Source organism: Trachemys scripta, chromosome 3, assembly GCF_013100865.1.
Source record: "Trachemys scripta elegans isolate TJP31775 chromosome 3, CAS_Tse_1.0, whole genome shotgun sequence".
Taxonomy (NCBI): Eukaryota; Metazoa; Chordata; order Testudines; family Emydidae; genus Trachemys; species Trachemys scripta.
The window spans coordinates 84,158,598-84,169,661 of record NC_048300.1 but is presented as its reverse complement, the minus strand read 5'-3'; the positions used below and the strand labels follow the sequence as shown (position 1 = coordinate 84,169,661).

The following is an 11,064-nucleotide window of genomic DNA, read 5'->3' as shown; positions in this document are numbered from 1 at the left end:
TGTTCCCCCTCCCCTCCCCCGCCTCCAAAATCCAGCTTTCTATGGAACAAAATACATTTGAATTTGAACACTGGAATAATCAGTAAAACCATTACACTGGATTGACAAAGATAGGAAAAAGCTGTCTTTAGCCAGGGAGAACTGAAGTTGACAAAGTGATAGTGGCATCTATGTTTCCTCTTGTTTCTCACTACTTTTCTCCGTGACTAGACTCGGGGGAAAATCTTCAAGTCTTTAAATAAGCAGAATGAAATACTCCCTCTGATGTGCATTGTGGAAAGTCCCTATTACTTATTCTGTGCCTGGAGTTTCCAATGACATCAGTAGTTGTTCCACCTGCACAGATAATAAGCAGTGTGGAAAAGGACTCTTGTATAGTGCTGGCTGGAAAGAAGAATTGTGTCCTTTTAATAGAAATTCATTGGTTTGGGCAAAATACAGCTTTTATTTCCAGAAAAGCTTGAAAGCACGACCGGCCTAGGGAAGGAATGAGTCTTCCAGATATTTCTTTCCTTTGAGAGGGGAAAAATTGAGGGTCAATTATACCCTATTTTCTTTGGACGTCCATGCCAGACATTGGATACTGGTTGTTTTCAAGGAATGAGTTTGTGCCTGTGCAATGTCAGATTATATCAACCCACCTCAAATGTTCATTCTTATCTTTCTAGGTTTTTGTGCTATGCCCATTGCCATGAAATCTGAGTGTCTAATTGGTCAGACTGGTATTTCTTGCAAAATGTAGAATGTGCAGCCATTCTTAAATTCCTAATGCAAACTGCTACTGCATTAGGAACATATTGGCTTGCTTGGTTCCTTTGCACAAATGTTCCATTTGAACAAGGAAACAATTACATCACTATTGCGTCTACCAACTGAGGATCTCAAAGCACTTCACAAACCCTGTTATGTTTAATCTTGTAACACTATGACAGCTAGCTATTGTTCTAATTTTTGCAAGAGCTGAATGAATAAATCTTAGTGAATAATTAATTCCTCAGATTTGGCCTCTTTCCCATTTGTGAATTGTCCAAAGGCACCTTTTGATTTTTTTAAACGTATTGCTTGTTCAGAATTACCCCTGAATAATTTCAATAAGCAATTTTTGCTCTTTGTTTAATAACTGAACTTTGATTCATTTTGACCAAATTTCTATGTAGATCAGATACATGGGTGACATGGTATGTTTCTATGTCAAATCAGTTTTCTGCTGCAAATATTCACATTTCTGAAATCACAAATCATGCTTCACTAAAGTATGCTGCTTTAATAAACATTCCTGTGAATAAATTCATTTGTTAGAATGTTGATGAAAAGGGACCACAAAAGAGATGTGAAGCAAATACATTTTTAAAAAATTGGATGAATATTTGTTGAGAATTTTTAGAGGGGGAAAACCAAGACATAGATACAAAGCGAATATTCTGAGGACATACAGCAACTTCATGGCAGAATGATCCAGTACTAGAACCTAATAATACCTAGCTCTTACATCCATAGATCTTGAAGCACTTTACAAAGGAGGTCAGTATTATCTCTGTTTTACAGATGGGGAAACTGGGTCACAGAGTGTAGTAACTTGCTTGAAGTCAGTGGCAGAACTGGAAATAGAACCCAGATCTCATGAGTCCTAGCCTAGTATTTTATCCACTAGGCAAGCCTAGGTCTCCTGACTCTCAGTTTTGAGTTTTAATCACAAGACAATGCTTTCTCTTTTGGGAGAGACAGGTAGGACACAAAGATGAGAGAAAACAAAAGTTCTCAAATCAATTCAGTGCTTGTATCAACATCTTTATTCTGTTTTCATACAGCGCTAACAGTGTGGTAGACATATTAAACGTAGTTTCTTGATCTTTCTCTGCTCCATGCCAGAGCTGAATCCCTGAGTTTCAGTACTGAATGAATTCCTTCACTTGATTTCTCTTCTCATTCAACTAAGGAGAAGCATGGTCAGTGCACGTTGTTAAAATCTACTGTGCCACATATACAAAACTTTAAAGAAAGACATGCCAGGAAGGAACAATTCCTCACTACAAATGGCCATACCTTAATACATGTTAATAGTTCGATGGTTTACAATGCATTTCACAATAATGTTCCCAACTTTTGCTGAGGGTAAACATGTGGCCTCCTCCCTGGTGTCTGCTTGTGGCCTCCCCAATTTGGTTCTCTTCTCATTACGTACATTTTACATCGTACATGTTTGTTCTGTCTCTGAAGTTCACTCTATTCTCTCAAATATCTGTTTTCTTTATTTGATGAAAGTCTTATGAGTCCCCAGTAACTCCATGGAATCTTGGTCCTTTAGTCCATCAACATTTTATCAACAAACATTGGTCCAGCTTTCCAGCTCTGGAGATGTCACCAGATAAGGTGCTCCACTACTCCGCTACATTCATCCCTATCTGGCCCTTGGCTCTAGCTCTCCAGTTTAGAGCCAACAGGCATCTCCCTCTGCTGCTGGTTCTTCTGTCTTCAGCCCTCTGGCCCTGGTTTTCTAGCTAGGCGATGCCAGTCAGCAAACCCCTCTTGCTGCTCTCCTGCCTTTAGCCTTCTCCCAGGAACCACTTTCTCTCTGTCAGCAAAGTTCTCCTGACTCTGTTCTCTGTCAGTGGATGTCACCAGACCTTTTTTAGCTCCCCAAGTGATGCCCGTCCCTCTTATTTGGGAGCAGCTGGACTGGAACAGGAATGCTGAGCCCAGTTTCACTTAATGGGCCAGCCAGTTACAGCTTAGAAGGTACTGAATGTTTAACCTTCTGAATGAAGTTATGTATGTAAGGGTGGAAAGAAATAGTCGATGGGCTAAACTTGCTACTGGCATAAGTGATGCAACTCATTGAAGAAGACCCTTATGGCAGTAGTGAATATGTCCCACCGTCTCTGACCTGATGTGACCTGTTTCTTCTTTCTCTTACATCTTTGTTTACTTTTTCCTATGATCCTATGTTTGAATTCATTTTTATAACTATTAACACAATCAAAACACCAATTGTTACTTTTATCAGTTCAAGATACTCGACGTGACATGTTTTGTATTTTTTGGCTATGCATTTTGATTATTATATACATTATCAGATATCTATTGTTCAGTCTATAAAGAGCCACTGGTATTTTTGGGTTCTGGATAAATAAGATGGTGTGATGTGCTATTAATTAGTGTTTGGTAAAGCTGGTTAAATTTTGTGACTGATTTTCCTACCAAAAAGTGAGGTTTTGGGAACAACATTTTTAACAGGGACATTTTGTTTTGAGATTTAGCTAGGGGAAATGGGAATTGTTTAATTTTGAATTGCATTTTTTGTTTCTGAAAATAAAGAAAATTTTGTAGCGAAATGAAAAATTTAAATCAAAATTTAAAAAAATATGCTTTTTTTTTTCATTTCAAAATCCCCTGCAAAAACAACTTGGAATGAAAATTTTTATGGGACTGAGGGTTTGGAGGTGGAAAAAACCCGAAATGTTTTTTTGACCAGCTCCAGTGTTTGGATTGAGAACTTACTGGAGAAAGGGGATGCAGCTGCTACTGGTGCTTGTCTAAGTAGTAGGGTGGAGAATTTAAATAAATAAATAAAAGGTAAAGGTCTAACAATGATAAATGTTCTAATAAAAGGTCTGATCTTGCTAAGTGCTGAGCATCTCTTGGGAAGGTACAACATAGACTGTTCTGTTAGTATGCCCAAAACATCAAATACTGTAAGGTGTGGCAAGATAACTTTTGTTGTTGACACACAAATAATTGTTTGAAATTGTGTGATTTTTTTTTCAATCAAGGTGTTTAAAGAAATTGTACTATCCTGTCACAATAAATAAAAACACTTCACAGCATATAATATGTTGTTATTAATGAGATGTTACATTCTGCCTCTAAAATATGGATCAGAGCCATTACCAAAATGGTTAACATCCATGATTAATCAAATAGTTCAGAACACAATCCTGTCTAAAATTGATAAGCAAAATTGGACATTAAATCTCAAAGTTATCTCTTCTCTTGTGGTTTTAGGGGGGAAATCAGTGAATGTCTACACGCTGCCCTTCTGAAGTGGGAAATTTTATATTTTCTTTCAATCCTCGCATTTTTCTAAGACTGGAAATACCTTGAAGTATTACTGAGGCTGAGTCATTGGTGCATTACAAAGTTATTGCCAATGCTGCTTAATATGTACTTCATTTAGCCGTAGGTCTCATTGTCTGGAAGATTTAAGAAAAAAAACTTTTTAAATGAGTCCCAACTATGCATTTAATTTAGATTTATAAGACAGTCATTTGTTCTAGTAATTAAAAAAAGACACTTTGTATTAAAAACACATTAATTGGGGATTTTACACAGATGTAAAAGATTTAGAAATCATTAATGAAGGTATTCTAAAGAATCAATTGGCATTTACGAGAACTGATTATTGTAAACATATCTGAGGTTTAACAGCATTAATGTAATCGCTGATTTTGAATTCTGGATGAACAAAGACTTGTCTGATTCAGATCAGGGTACTTTGGTTCTATCATTTTTCTGAGGCAATTCAGCTGATATCTAGTTTGGGACCACTTCCTTTGAGCCTTTCTATACTTCATTTCAGTTTTTTTTTTAATTTATTCCTGTGAATGATGCCATCAGAAACACTGAGACACTTTTATAGTCTATGGAAGGAAATTGCCTTCAGAACACAGAGTTCTGCCATTTTCACTACAATTTAGGTGTGCACTGCTGGTTGCCAAAGAGTCAGATTCATATTGTTGCGGTGAAGAGGCACTGCCCTGTTCCAACAGGACCTTCTGTTGCTGGGTGGGGAGGGGATTCACCCAAGAGAGGGCTGTCCAGTGTTAATATCCATGTACTCCCTTGGGGTGTCTGCTGAGGAAGGATTGGGGAAGTCTACCTTTGTTGCTACTGTTGGGATATATATCTCTATGCTGTGTAGCTGGCAGTGAGCCTCCCAGCCCTGATTAGACATGCTTCTGCTAGCAGGGCTCAAGACAGTGTGCTAAAAATAACAGTTTGAATGTTGCAGCTCAAGTTCTCCAGCCCACCCGACCCCCTGGGCCTGAGCTTGGGTGGCTAGCCCAAGCCTCTGCTGCAGCCGCAGGTCCACACTACTATTTTTAGCATGCTAGCTCGAGCCCGACTAATGCATGTCTGTCTACCTGGCTCACTCCCACGTACCCTTGGGGGGGGGGGTGCTAAATTGATGTGTCCCCGGCCTCTGTGCTCCACCCAACCCAACTGAACCCATGGAGATCAAGAGGAAAAGTAACACATTCTGTAGTTTATATTCCTTTTCATTGCCCCCCCCCTCCACTTTGACAGGGGAGAAGGTTAGGGGAAGCCTGGGAGCCATGCTGCCAGGCTCCAAGGTGGGTAGGGAAGGGGATGTCAGCATCTAAGGTACGTCCGCCATGTAAATGACGGTGGCTTCTTGAAGGACCAAAAGGCTTGGGGGCCACACTCATGCCATGCTCTACAGGTAGAGCCCTGCAAATCCACAGATACCCGCAGACCAGTTTTGCAGATCGCAGCACGGATACAGATAAAAATTTTGTATTCGCACAGGGCTCTGCAGCACACACTTACCCGAACAGAGCGACTGTCACCCAGCCTGCAGGCTCCAGCTCGGCTCTCTGAATCACGCAGCAACATGCTGGGTATTCTGGGAGGAGTTGTCCCCAACTTGCTCGTTAGGAGGAGGTAAATGACAACTCCCCGAAGGGAGTGAGCCAAGCACCGTTTTGAAGGTGGGGTTGTTCTTTAAACAAGCAGGCAGCAATGGCTGCGTGCATTAGAGCCGCCACAACTGCATAGGGGTGTTCTAGCCCCCCATGGAGAGGGCAGCGCTGCATAGAAGGTCCCAGAATTGTAGCCTCCCTGCTGCAGTGGGGAAAGAGGTACAGCAGGGGCAGAGTGGGTGGCAGTCAGGAGGCCTCTGGGGAGAAGTGGGGCTGGGGGGCGGTTGGAGGCTTGACACAGCCCTGTGTCACTGCTGAGCAGTGACCTGTGGAGCTGTTTAGAGCCATGCAAATCCGTGGATATCTGCAAACAATGTTTGCAGATCGCGGATCAGATGCGGCTACACCTCTTTGTATCTGTGCAGGGCTCTATCTGCAGGGGCTTGTAGAGGTGGAGGGAGAAGACACATCCCCACCTTCCCCGGAAAATACATGGAAGGAAACACTGTGACAGAAACCGGCCTATGTTTTTAACCCAGTCCTTACTCAGGCAAATCTTCAATTGTATTCAGTGGGAGTTTTGCCCAAGAAAGAACTGAGAACTTGGCCTACTAATTGAGGGGGCTTATTTTAGGATGGGGGGGAGTGAATGCAAACACTTTTTGCAAGCACAATAGTCTTTTGCATTTATTTTACAGGGTACTTTTTCAGAGCACCTGGAAGAGGGGGAAATAAGAGGCTAGGGAACTGGGCCAGGCTGTGGCTTCGGTCAAGATTGTTCTCCTCTTTTCAGCTTGTGCCGAAGCAGCCGCTGCCAGGGATGACTACCCCATTGTTTCTGTAGATCAGTTACTGCCTCAGCAATTTCCTGTCCTTTCATTCAACTTTCAGTCCTGCCCAACAAGTTATAAGTCAGCTTCAGGAAAGCATTGACTTTGATTTGACGCCAGCATTCCCTTGTGCACTGCGAGACAGTGGACAAGCATTACACATGATCTTGCCTTCAGGGTTGCAATTCAGCCCTGTAGTAGTGTCTGGCAGGGCTGTATTATAAGTCCTTATCATGTTTATTTCACTTTTCATTCGCATTCCCTCCAGTCGTTTGATTTTTAGCCTCAGGGCAGATCCAGCTATATATCCAAAGATGCAACTTTACATTGAATTAATGTGTATTTATTTGCTATTTAAGAAGTTAACAAAAAAGGAGTAGGTGTCACTATTTTGCTTATGGTGGGAATTTGACAACACACTCAACCAAGTACAACATGCACCTAGAATCTTAACTAGTTTCATTGCACCATCGACACGGTTATTTCGACAGCCCTGCTCTCCAGCATCTGGCATAATTGGAAGCAGCAGCCAGCAGGTATCAAATGTCAGTATGAATTGTCTCCTGCTGCGTAAGTACTGACTATGAAATTGATTTGCTGTCTTTTTTACGCAGTTTTGTAATGAAAATAATGCAAAGTCCACAATGGACATACTTACTATATTTACTATTCACTCAAGTGCAGTTTAAAAACATATTTTTTAAAATTAGGAAGAAAAATCCCACCAACAAAATAGAATGATCCCAGCAAGGCCTGCCTCTCTCGAGGTGGTGGTAGCACTTCTCTAAGTGCTTCTGAAGCTGAGCTGAACAAATATCTCAAAACTGGTTCTCGCATTCCAGGATATAATCTAGATCAGTGAGGGGTTGTCACCACCTGCCCTGCAACCTTGGGTGCCTCACAATATTTGGTGCTATAGATCTCACCTGGGCTGCTCACAAACAGCCAATTGACATGCAGTGGGGGGGAAAGTTCAGAACATCTGGAGCCTGCTTCCAAGGTTTAATTGTGTTTCTGCTCTGACAAACAGTTGCATAGCAATAAGGGAGTGTATGATGAGACATTCTGTATATGGGAGAGGTGTGACCTAGCGTACTGAGCCTCTCACTGGGAGGCAGGAACTCTGGCATTCTAATCCTGGTTCTGACATGGGGTCACTCTGTGATCTTAAGGCAAGTTACTTAAAGTCCTTGACTCCATTTTCTCACTTATAAATGGCAACAGGGGACCAATCAGGGTTCATGGTTATCATTACCCTGAACAGCATGGCCACTCAGAGCTTGATGGCAATAGCAAGGGTATAACTCAGATCCGCCTGTTTCAGAAGACACAGACCTTTACCAAGTTAGCTAGAGAAGTGTTTCCTTTAGTTGATAGGCCTTATACTGCTATGACACAGGTAAATGGTTCTGAATCCATCCAGAAAAGGGTGCAGTGTACATACACCCTATTCAGACCACTATGGTACTTACCTGCTTCACTGTAATGTTATGAGGATTTGATGAGCCTGAGCCTGCTTAAGCCAGATGAATCATCAGAGGCAATTACCTGCAGGTCTTGCAATGGGCCCCAGACCATTCAATGAGGGTTCAGCCAATCCACAGGCGAGGATTCATCCAGGTGATCCCAAGGCAGGTATATAAGCTCCCAAAAGAAGCGGTCTCTCCAGCCTGCTAAATGTCATTACCTGCCAGGAGCACTTCCATGGTCTAATAGTTCTGACAGTGCCTGTGCTCCTGCTCCCCCTTGCTGCTGCTTTAGTCTCTGGCTCTTTCACACTAGCCACCCTCTGCTTCAGCCTGCCTCTGCTGGCCACTCAGTGATTCTGACAGAGGAGTAATCCTTCCATGTTATAAAGTGCTTTGAAGTACTCTGTTAGTGTAACCCTGCTCAAAGGTGGAGCTCTGGGCTGTTCAGCCAGGAAATGCTCCTCTTCTCTTCTACGGGGGATCATATTCTCCTGCTGAGCTCCTTGTTCTCTCTGGAAGTACCCTGAGGATGTTCAGACTTCAAATAGCAAGGGGTGTCAGAAGAAAGAAAAAGAATGTCCCTGTCTGTGGCTCACTTAACTGTTGCAGGGAGAAAGGGTATTTGCTGCATTGGTGAAACAATTGCCTGCTGTGCTAGCTGCCTCTGAAATCAAAGGGAAAAGAACAGGGAAGTGATCCAACCCTCTTTTCTGCTGAGTGTTAAGGAAAAAGGGAACCCACCTCCTTCACTAGAAGATTATAGTGTCACTAAAGGCAAAGAAATGTTATATGTTGGTGCACATTAAGGAGTAGAAGAAAGAAGATTCATATAAGAATGAAACAAAACAAAGCTATAATGATGAGTTAAATATCAACCCTCCTCCAACAGCAAAACATAAGCTGCAAGCTAAATATATTTTTACCCACCCAACAAACTTCAGCAATCTCCTTTCAGGTCTATCTGCCCCTTCGCTGTCTTTCAGTGGGTTCATTTATCTATCAAGCATGTGTTGTGTTGCGAACATCAAGTAGAGTAATATTGAATATTGCTGTCTCCATAACCCTATTCCCACTTTTTCTAAAATGCACCACAATCATTTTAACATGACGGTTCTGGCTTTTACCTTTCCTTGCTCCATCAAAAGCCTCTTGGGAATTCTATAACCTACATTTCTCAAAATAAATGGGAGCAGATTTAATATCTAAATCCAGTATGGCAGGTACAATAACTTCCAAAGATGGCCCAGGAGGATCCTAATGTGTCTTTCTCCAATTCTCTCAGGTGAGCGTTCAATTGTTGTTTCTCTCTCCCTTGAGTGATTTATCTCTCTTAAAGAAGAATAGACCAGCTTAGCTTGTTCAGCCTTCTGCTCTTAGATCCTTTACAGAGAAATTTTCAGTGGGATCAATCTTAATGCAACCTGCACAGTTAAACTCATGTCTCTGCATCTTGCTGAAAACTTACCTTCTAGCTATTGTTTCAGTAGCTCTGGAACTTTTTGCAAGTGTGAGAATTTTTTGAACCTTTTGCTGTTTCTTTTATAGCAAATTTTGCAGCACAAACTTTTCAGATTGCTCTTATGAGCATTTGATTTTAGTGATGTGAATATGACATAAATGAACTTGAGGAACAGGCTGTCAACTCAGGCTCTCTGTGTCCTGTTTATTGCTGTGACCTGATTGCATAGTACAAAGAGTTTCCTGCTGAACTTCATGCAGCTGCCTAGCTGAAAAGCATGTGAGAGAGCTTTATTTGTCAGGCACAAAGTCTGAGATCTTCTTGGAACTGGCTCCCAGAATCCCTAGCTAGGCGGCTGTCTATGATATCACCACACAGGCTTTCCAAAGATCCTGGCCTGCCTGGAATCTGCAGTTATGGAATTGGACTGTATTACAGCATGCATTCAGCATATTGCTCCAAATAAAGTGACCCAATAAGGATTAGTCAGCTATGGACGATCAGAGCAGCTTTGTCAGTTTTAGTTGAGAAAATGAATGTAAAGAAAGTGAGCATGGGTTTTGTTTCCACTGATGTATAGTCTTATGAATATATTTCTTTTAAAAGTCCATATAGGCCCTCTGTCTGTATACTGCTAACACCAGCAAGTAAACTTTTCAGGGCTCTTACCTCATCTATGTCTGTAAAGTGTTTAATAATAAGTCTTGATCCAATCGGTTCATGAGACTGTTTGTTTGCCAGCCCAAACCACAGCAAATTTTGCAGTCAAAATGAGTAGGAAATATTTTCAAATAATCCAATGAGCTGATGTTCTGGGTCATTGGCAGGCAAGGGTATGGTTATCCATATCAGTGGAATATGTTATCATCTTCCCTTTCCTTGTCTGGATGCCCATCATAGGGCTCAAATGCCAAAAGGGAGATGAGGACATTTCTTCTGGTGGTGCCATCAATTTCCTAGCTTGCTTAGGAGGTGGCTGTGGAGTATTTTTGAGTTGTCTTTGAGCCTTCATGTGGTTTCAACACTGGTCTCTTCAGATAGCTTTGCCCTTTGGATGCTATTTTCTCCTGCCTATTTTAAGTCTGACAAGTTTTCTTCATCTTATTTATTTTGAGCTGTTATCTTGGTCCTACTGAAGTCAAGGGGAACAAGTTTGGGCCCTTGAGGATATAAGAGCAGTCTCTCCAACTCTGCTGTTTCCCTTGCACAAGACCTTAGCATTTCTCTGTCATGTTCTTTTAAAACAAAGTAAAGTTATAGTAACAAACCCACATTCTATTATTTGTTATTTGTATAGAGCCATAGGCATGCGTGTCACTTTACAAATCAGTAAATTAAATGGTTCTTAAAATGTTAAATGATCATTACATGTTAATGATCTTGATTGCATATGAGAAAATTTTTTATATATGTTAAAATTTTTTATTTTAAAAAATGGGAGGACTATGTAGAGAATCCTTGCCCAGCACAAATTTATACAAAGTCTAAACCAAATTTTCGTAAACAAATTCTACTGGACACTTCTCTTATCATTTCTGGTATGTGGACCGTCCTCTCTCCCATTTTCCAATTCCCTACCGTCTCTTTTGCATCAATGGCAATTGCTTATATGGAAAAATAATATTAGGAAAGTATTTAGTGTATTT

At 41.2% G+C, this 11,064-nt stretch overlaps 1 long non-coding RNA gene across 1 annotated transcript; it reads right to left on the bottom strand.

Moving 5' to 3' along the window:
• Window positions 1-1,772: 1,772 nt before the first annotated feature.
• Window positions 1,773-8,602, bottom strand: LOC117874776. Its single transcript, XR_004645071.1, has 2 exons — window positions 7,963-8,602; window positions 1,773-1,931 (listed from the first exon to the last, which is right to left on the bottom strand). It is a non-coding gene; the product is annotated as an uncharacterized LOC117874776 (long non-coding RNA).
• Window positions 8,603-11,064: the final 2,462 nt, after the last annotated feature.